This window comes from Elephantulus edwardii, unplaced genomic scaffold (assembly GCF_000299155.1).
Source record: "Elephantulus edwardii isolate Elephantulus edwardi_28Jun2011 unplaced genomic scaffold, EleEdw1.0 scaffold00196, whole genome shotgun sequence".
NCBI classification, from domain to species: Eukaryota; Metazoa; Chordata; class Mammalia; order Macroscelidea; family Macroscelididae; genus Elephantulus; species Elephantulus edwardii.
Genome location: NW_006399946.1, coordinates 512,043 through 521,112, shown reverse-complemented (window position 1 = coordinate 521,112; position 9,070 = coordinate 512,043). Strand labels below are relative to the sequence as shown.

The following is a 9,070-nucleotide window of genomic DNA, read 5'->3' as shown; positions in this document are numbered from 1 at the left end:
ATATAGGTTGAAAAGGTATGGAGATAGGATGCATCCCTGGTGTACGCCCTTCCCAATTTTGAACCATGCAGTGTTCCCTTGCTCTATTCTGACGACTGCCTCCTGGTCCAAGTATAGGTTTCTCATTAGCACGATCAAGTGTTCTGTTATTCCCATTCTTCTCAGAGTCAGCCACAGTTTGTTATGATCCGTACAGTCAAATGCCTTTACATAGTCAATGAAACACAGATAGACATTCCTCTGGTATTCTCTGCTTATTTCCTTAATCTCCCCTCTTCTGTGACAACTCCTCAGACCTTCTGATCTTTCATGACCTTGATAACTTTTGTAGGGCATTAATCAGTTACTAATTAGTTATTTGTCTCACATTTGAAGTTTGTCTAATTTTCTTCATGCATAGATTGAGGTTCTACTTTTTTTGCAAGGATAATGCACTAGTAATGTTATGCCCTATTCAATGCCTTATGTGAATGAGATAATATATAATGAAAATTTATAACTTTGATCATGTGGTTAAGATTATTTTAGCCATTATAAAGTTATTATTTTATCTGTGTAGTAACATATTTTGGTACTGTGTTTAATTATACTTTAAGTCATTAATTTTGGTATTATAGAATTAATGGTTTCTGATTGTCACAATTATTACTAAGATGCTGTGACTGTCTTTTTTTATCATTTCTTCTGTGTTCATTAATTGAAATTATACTGCAGGGGACACTTATCCTTTCTCCATCTTGTATTTATTTGTTTATCTAGGTATTGATTCATGGGCATGTCTTTTACTATAATCTGTTGGGAACTCTTGTGGTGTAGTCCATTGAGATTACATTGTTAATCCAAAGGCTTCACTTCTGTAATGGTTTGGATTCACCAACCTCTTTAAGGGAGAAAGATGTTCAGTCTCCCATGTCATTTACACCCTTGAAAAACCACTGGGGTGGGGCCTGTGAGTTGGAACTGACAGTGAGAGAGAAGAAAAAGTAAATTTACTACTGTAATCACTCAGGTTGTTGTCAACTTACCCCGCATCCAACCACTGGGAGCTCCTTCAAGTTGGGTTCTGTGTCCTTTCAACATGCCTTCATCACTTTTAAAAATATTTGCTTGTCATTAGATGTTTCAGGATCATTTTACATTTTAATTTCTCTGGTTTTGAGAATCCTGACTACCTTTGTTGGAGAATAGTATTAGAAACCAATATCTGGCCACTAGATATGCTGATTGCCAGTAGGGTGTTTTTGCCTTTTGGCATCTTCTGTGGACAAAACTAGGAAATATGTAAAGAGCTGTAGTCAGAAATAAAAGGGCCAAACTCGCTTGCCATTTCTTAAACTGAAGGGAGTAAAGAACAAATTCAAGCCTTGAGCTGTATGATGCTGAGGGCAAAATAGTAAATGATCCAGGAAGCATTAAAAGAAGAGGAAGGGAATATTCAGAGTCACTGTATCAAGAAGAATTGGCTGACAAAGAATTTCATGAAACGAAGTATGATCAAGAGCCTGTGGAGATGAAGGAAGAAGTTCAAGCTGCATTGAAAGTATTGGCAAAAAACAAGGCCCCAGGAATACCAATTGACATAGTTAAACAAACAGATGCTGCCCTGGACGTGCTCATCAATTTGTACCAAAAAATCTGGAGGACAACCACCTGGCCAACTGACTGGAAGAGATCAACATTTGTTCTCATTAAAAAAAAAAAGGTGACCCGACAGAGTACAGAAATTATCAAACAATGTCATTAACTTCACATATAAGCAAGAACCTGCTGAAAATTATAAAAAAATGACTAGGATAACATATCAACAGAGAACTTCCAGATATGCAGTCTGGGTTCAGAAGAGGCCATGGAAGTAGAGACATTATAGACAGTGTTAAATGGATCAGAGATGAAAGCAGAGAGTGCCAGAGGAATGTCTATCTGTGTTTTATGGACTATGCAAAGGCATTTGACTGTGTGAATCACAACTCTGTGTGGCAAACTCTGAGAAGAATGGGTGTCCCAGAACACTTTATGGTGCTTATGCAAAACCTTTACTTGGACCAGGAAGCAGTCATCAGAACAGAGCAAGGAAACACTGCACGGTTCAAAATCAGGAAAGTTGTATGCCTGAGATGCATCCTTTTCAATCTATATGCATAACAGATCATCCAGGAGGCTGGGCTCTATGAGGAGATATGTGATATCAGGATTGGAGGAAGACTCATCAACAACATGTGTTATGCAGATCACGTAACCTAATTTACTGAAATGGTAAGGGACCTGAGACATTTGCAGCAGCAGGTCAGAGACTGCAACCTTCAATATGGATTGAAGCTTAACATCAGGAAAACAAACATCCTGACCATTGGGCTGATTGGCAGCATCATGATAGATGGTGAAGAGATTGAGATTGTTAACAGCTTCAGCTTGCATGGCTCCATAATCAACATTCTTGGTACCAGCAGCCAGGAGATCTAAAGGTGAATTGCACTGGGAAAATCTCTCCAGAGTACTGAAGAGCAATGATGTTATTCTAGAGACTAAGGTGTACTTGATTCAGGCCATGATCTGTCCAGAAAGCTGGACAGTAAGGATAATAGAAGAAGAATTGATGCCTTTGAGTTGTAGCGCTGGAGAAGAGTATTGAATATACCATAGACTGTTAGGAGAACAAGCAGGTTCATCCTGGAGAGGGTGAAACTAGATTGCTCTTTGAAGACAAGGATTTTGAAGCTCTGTCTGACATACTTTGGGCATGTTGCAAAAAGAGACCAGTCTGACATCATGCTTGGAAGGGTGGAGGTACAGCACAAGAGAGGAAGACCCTGGATGATATGGATTGACTCAGTGACTAGGATAATGAGATAGTTGTGTCAGAGACGAAGTTGGCTCAAGATAGAACAGGGTTCAGAGCTGTGTATATAGGATCGCTATGGAAAAGAGACTCAACAGCACATAGCAACAGCATGTTAAAACTGCACACTTACGTGAATATTTTGTTGTATATTCAGCCATCTCTCTGTGCATATATAATATCAGAATTGCTAAACTACACTTCTGTGAAATATAAACATTAATTACAGCACAGTAAACAAATCTGTTTTGGGAGATGTGGAGTCAGGTTGCTTCATAGAGATAAGGATGTTGAAATCCATCTCATGAATTTTGAAGCGTGGTTCGAACTTGACAGCAGGCCTGAGTTTGGGTTTTATCAGGCATTCCAGCTATTTCCAATAATTTGTACCTTACAACAAATACTTCAATATATAACCTAACACATATATATCTTTATTTTTGGAGGTATTTTTTCAAGGTTGTTATAAGTTACTGGGTGTCCTCAAGTCATAGCGAACCTATGAACAAATGATATGAAATGAACCCTTTTCTGTCCTGTGCCATCTTCACACTTCTGGACACACAAGAGCCTATTGCAGCAGTCACCATGTCAATCCACGTGGTTGAGGGTCTTCCTCTTCTTCACTGACCCTCAACCCTTCCCAACATCATATCTTCTCCAAAGGATCATTCTTGCCTTCAAAGAGCACTCCAGCTGTACCCTCTCCGAGACATATCTGTTTGTTCTTTATATCCGTGGGATGTACAGTGCTTTTCTCCAACACCATAGCTCAAACGTGTCAATTCTTTTTCTGTCATCTTTATTCGTTGTCCAGATCTCAGATACACAGCAAATGATCAGAAAGATCGTGGCCTGAATCAGATGCACGTTAGTCCTCAAACTGACATCATTACTCTTCAGTAATTTGGAGATGTCCCTAACTGTAGATTTTTCCAGTAAAATGTGTCTGTTTACTTCCTGACTGCTGGTACCAAAGGTGTTAATTGTAGATCCAAGCAAGGTGAGGCTGTTGATAGTTTCAGTCTCCTCTCCATCCATCATGACACTGCCTATTGGTACAGTGACAAGAATATTTATTTTCTTTACATTGAGATGCAATCCATACTGAAGGCTGCTTTCCTTGATCCTCTGCAGCAAGTGTTTCAAGTCATCCTCACTTTCAACAAGCAAGGTTGTGTCATCTGCATAACGCAGATTCTTTATGAGTCTCCCTCCAATCCTGATGGCACACTCCTATTCATAGAGTCCAAATTCTTCAATAATTTGCTCAGCATATAGACTGAATATGTATATAGAGAGAATACAACCCTGACATACTCCCTTCTCAATTTTAAACCATGCAGTGTTCCTTTGCTTTGTTCGCATAAGAGTCTCCTGGTCCAAGTATAGGTTCCATATGAGCACAATTAAGTGTTCTGGAATTCCCATTCTTCTCAATGTCATCTCCAACTTGTGATGATCCACAAAGTCAAATGCCTTTACATAGTCAATAAAGCATAAGTAGATATTCCTCTGGTATTCCTTACTTTCAGCCAGGATCCATTGACATCAACAGCCTCTTCTAAATCCTGCTTGAACTTCTGGCAGTTCCCTATCTATGTACTGTTCTAGTAATTTTAAAATGATCTTCAGAAGTATTTTGCTTGAATGTGATATTAATGATATTGTTTGATAGTTTCCACTATCAAAGGTATCAGTTGGATACCTTTATTGGGCAGGAGAACAAATATAGACCTCTTCTAATCTGTTGGCTAGACAATTGTCCTCCAAATTTCCTGGCATAGACTGATAAGTGCATCCTAGGCTGCATCTGTTAATTGAAATAAGTCAATTGGTGCCCCATGGATTCCTGGGGCCTCATTTTTTTGCCAATGCCTTCAATGCAGCTTCCATTTCCTCCTTCAATACCAATGGCTCTGTTCAGGTGGTACTTCCTGAAGTTTTTCAGCATCAATCACGTCTTTCCGGTACAATGATTCTGTGTATTCTCTCAATCTTCTTTTGGTGCTTTCTGGACCATTGATTATATTTACCATGTTGTTTGTTGTTGTTATGTGCTGTTGAGTCACTTGCGACTCATAGCAACCCTATGTACAACAGCCCGAAACTCTACTCTGTCCTGTGCCAATCACACTGTCTCTGACACTCCCATCCCGATTATCCTAGTCACTGAATCAATCCACCTCTTAGAGGGCCTTCCCCTCCTGCGCTGTCCCTCCACTCTCCCAAGCATGATGTCCTTCTCCAAGGACCGGTCTCTCCTCACAACATGTCCAAAGTATGTTAGATGGAGCCTCAGAATCCTTGCCTCCAAGGAGGCACCCAGTTCAACCCTTTCCAGGATTAATCTGTTTGTTTTCCTAGCAGTCCGTGGTACTCTCAATACTCTTCTCCAGCACCACAGCTCAAAGGTATCAATTCTCCTTCTATCCTCCTTGGTCATTGTCCAACTCTCTGATGCATAACAAGTGATTGCAAAGACCATGGTCTGTATCAGACACAACTTAGTCTCCAGAGAGACACCATTGCTCTTCAGTACTTTGGAGAGGTCCCTAACAGCAGACTTTCCCATGGCAATGTGCCTTTTAATTTCCTGGCTACTGGTGCCAAGAGTGTTGACTGTGGAGCCAAGCAAACATAAGCTGTGAACAATCTCAGTCTCTTCACCATCCATCCTGATGCTGCCAACTGGTCCAGTGGTGAGAATCTTTGTCTTCTTGACATTGAGCCTCAATCCATATTGGAGGCTGCAATCCTTGACGCTCTGCAGCAGGTGCTTCAAGTCCTCTTGTGTTTCAGCAAGCAGAGTTGTGTCATCTGCATGACGCAGATTGTTGATAGATTGTCCACCAATCTTGACCCCACATTTCTCCTCATAGAGCCCAGCCTATATTTATCATAGCATTTTTTAATATTGTGACACTAGGCTTAATTTGTTTCTCAGTTCTCTCCGCTTGAGAAATGCAGAGCGAGTTCTTCCCTTTTTATTTTTCAAATTCAGCTTTCTGCACATTGCATTATAATACTTTGCTTTGTCCCTCTCCCCCAAACTGTCCTTTGAAATCTTCTGTTCAGCTATTTTACTTCAGCATTTTTTTCTTTTGTTTTGGCTTCTTGATGCTCCAGTGCAATTTTTAGAGGCCCTTCTGACATCCATTTCAATTTTTTCTTTCTACTCTATTTTCATAATACTATTTTGCTTTCTTCATGGATGATGATCTTGATATCATCCCAAGTCTTAGATCATTGGTGTTCAATGCTTCAACCAATTCCTAAGATGATTTTGAAATTCAGATGCAATTGATTGAAGATTATATCTTGGTTCCTGTAGACTTATTGAAATTTTCTTCAGCCTCAATTTGAACTTGCATATGAGTAATTGATGTTCTGACCCACAGTCCGTTCCTGGCGCAATTTTGACTGCTGATATTGAGCTTCTTCAATGATTTCTTCCACAGATGTAGTCAATCTGATTCCTATAGAGCCCATCAAGTGAGATCCATTTAGTAAAGTCATCATTTTGTCTTGTTTAAAAGGTGTTTGCAATGAATAAATCATTGCCAATAGAAGATTTAATCATTTTATTTCCAGCCTCATTTCTTGTTTTTTTAAGAGTGGAATTTAATTTTTTTTTACAGGACATTACAAGATATGAAATTACGCATAGAAATAAGAAATCCAATGACAGGAGAGGCTTCATACAGTATGTACAGTTTGGAACTGTTCAAGTATAGTTTTGTTGTAAAAAGTGCTCCATTAACAAATCACATTTATAAAGAGTTCTTAGAGAAAACAGTAAGACAAAATGATACCAAACATAGTACACAGCAAATAACTTTTTTACTCAGTTGTACAAACTTTTTAAAAGTTAAAGGCCCCAGCAGTGCCATCCTGAACTTGGAAGGCATATGCTTCAGAGGTAGCTTCTTGCACAACATTCTGCTCATCTTCTTCCTCAGCAGATAAATACTTCTCAATCAAGTTTAATGAAGCCTTGTACACACTCTCATTTTCATGGTTTTGTAGAGCTTCAATTTTGTCCAAGCCTCCATATTCTTCAATCATTATACTAAGTTTTTCAGTTTCACCAATTTTCTCAGCAGCTTGAAAGATATTTGAAATGGCATCCAGAATAACCAGAATAATCTTGATATCCTTTGCAGTTAAAAGGTTCATCAGTGGTTCTAGTATGCTGCAGTGGATGAGGTATACAATCTGTTCAACTATTCCACCACTTGTATAGTTGGTCACAGACCATACAGCTTCCTTTCGAATTTTAAAGACTGCCTTTGAGAGAATGTCAATGAGGAATGGGACTAATCCATGATCTACTACTTGCTGAATCTGGTCCTGATGGCCAACTGTAATTTTTGACATTGTCCACGTAGCTTCCTTCTGAATGTTGGTTTTAGGCTTGGTTAAGAGGCTGGGAAACACAGCAAGTGCTCCTGCATCTACTACAACCTGAGTCTGATCGTCAGTTCCTGTGACAATGTTCCTTATGGCTCTTAATGCAGGAGTCACAATTGGCAATTCAATAGCTCCTAGAAGCTTCATGAGTTGGGGTACGACTCCTGTTTTCACAACCATTTCAATTTGTTCATTTGGACCATCAGTAAGATAGAAAATAGCCCAACAGGTATCTGCCACCACTTCCGGATCATCATGATGCAGGAGTCTAATTAAAGTAGGAAGAATCTACTCAACAGCATCTAATGGAGGTGCAGGGTTCTTATTTTGACAAAGATTTGAAAGTGTCCAGGTAAGATTATGCAAGTAACCACTTTACTAATGGTGACATATCAGGAACAGCAAGGAGCGCCAAGAGGGGGTCAATTGCACCATATTTGATTAAGTCTCAGAAAGAAGAGCCATCACGTGCAGTGTTTCCTAGAGTCCATACAGCTAGTTCACTGATGTGAACATGAGGAGATGCCAAGAGAGAAATGAAAGCTGGGATTACACCTCAATCTACCACAGCCTTGGTCTGTTCTGATGTCCCTGAAGCAATGTTAGTGAGTACCCAACCAGATTCAAATTGAATGGGACCACAGTCAGTTCTGCTCAAGAAGGACACAAATTTTGGCATTAAGCCAGCCCAAATTACATTGTCTGTGTGTGTGTGGGTGGGGTGTGTTTTTCCCTGGAAAGCACTTTCCTAGCTGCTTGCATAGCTTGAAGTTGGCTCTCCAAACTGTTACTATTTATGCCTTTGACAATGTCATCAACTGACCAATTTACAGTACCCTGGTTGTTGCGGTTTTCCTGCAGTGGAGAAGTAGCATCATCAGGAAAAGTGTTTACATTTCTCCTTTTCAGCATCTGGTCATCCTTCTTAGCTTTCCTCAGCTCCACATAAACTTCAATGCGGCGCCACCTCATTTCTGTACTGTCTTTCCCCTTGTTCTTGAATCTGTTAAGCTGGGAGGCTGGTGAATTAGCATTCTCATTAGTGGACATGGTTGTGAGACAAAAGTTGCAGGGCACGTTCAAACTTCTACAAACAGTGGTGCGGTGTTCACAAGCTGCTGGTAGGCTGCCCCTACAGATCGTCCCTCCAGCCTCATTTCTGTCACCAAACCCATGTTTTTAAACTACTGTTCCTTCGTCACTTTATCCCACTTTTGCATTCTGGTCGCCGGTTATCATTAACCCATCTTGATTGCATGTTCAGTCAATTTGAGACTGCAAAATTTGGTAAAAATTCTCAATTTCCTCCTCTTTGGCTCCTGATATAGGAGCTTATACTTGAATAATAGTCGTGTTAATGGGTCTTCCTTGGATGCATGCAGATGTTATCCTATCACTGACAACATTATATTTCAGGATAGAACTTGAAATTGACTTTTTAACTGTAAATGCAGCACCATTCTCTTTCTAGTTTTCATTCCCTACATAGTATAACATATGATTATCTGGCTCAAAATGGCCAAATCTGGTCCATCTCATCTCACTGATGCCTAGCATATTGATATTCATGGGTTCCATTTCATTTTTAATGATTTCCAGTTTTCCAACATTCAAGCTACATTCATTCCATGTTCCAATTATTAAACAATGCTTGACTCAATTGCAGTGTTTTGTTTGTATTTTTCCTTTGCTATTTTGGTTTGTTTAGTTTTTGTCTGCAAGCCATGCTCTGAACTACCAGAAATTATTTTATTATTTTGGTCTTTTTGTTGATAATTTTAGATTAGTGTTTGACTCCTAGATCCCTTCTCTTTTCTCTGC

The 9,070-nt window shown here is 39.6% G+C and overlaps 1 pseudogene; it reads right to left on the bottom strand.

The window, feature by feature from the left end:
- Window positions 1–6,700: 6,700 nt before the first annotated feature.
- On the bottom strand, window positions 6,701–8,299 carry LOC102847932 (annotated as a pseudogene).
- Between the last annotated feature and the right edge of the window lie 771 nt (window positions 8,300–9,070).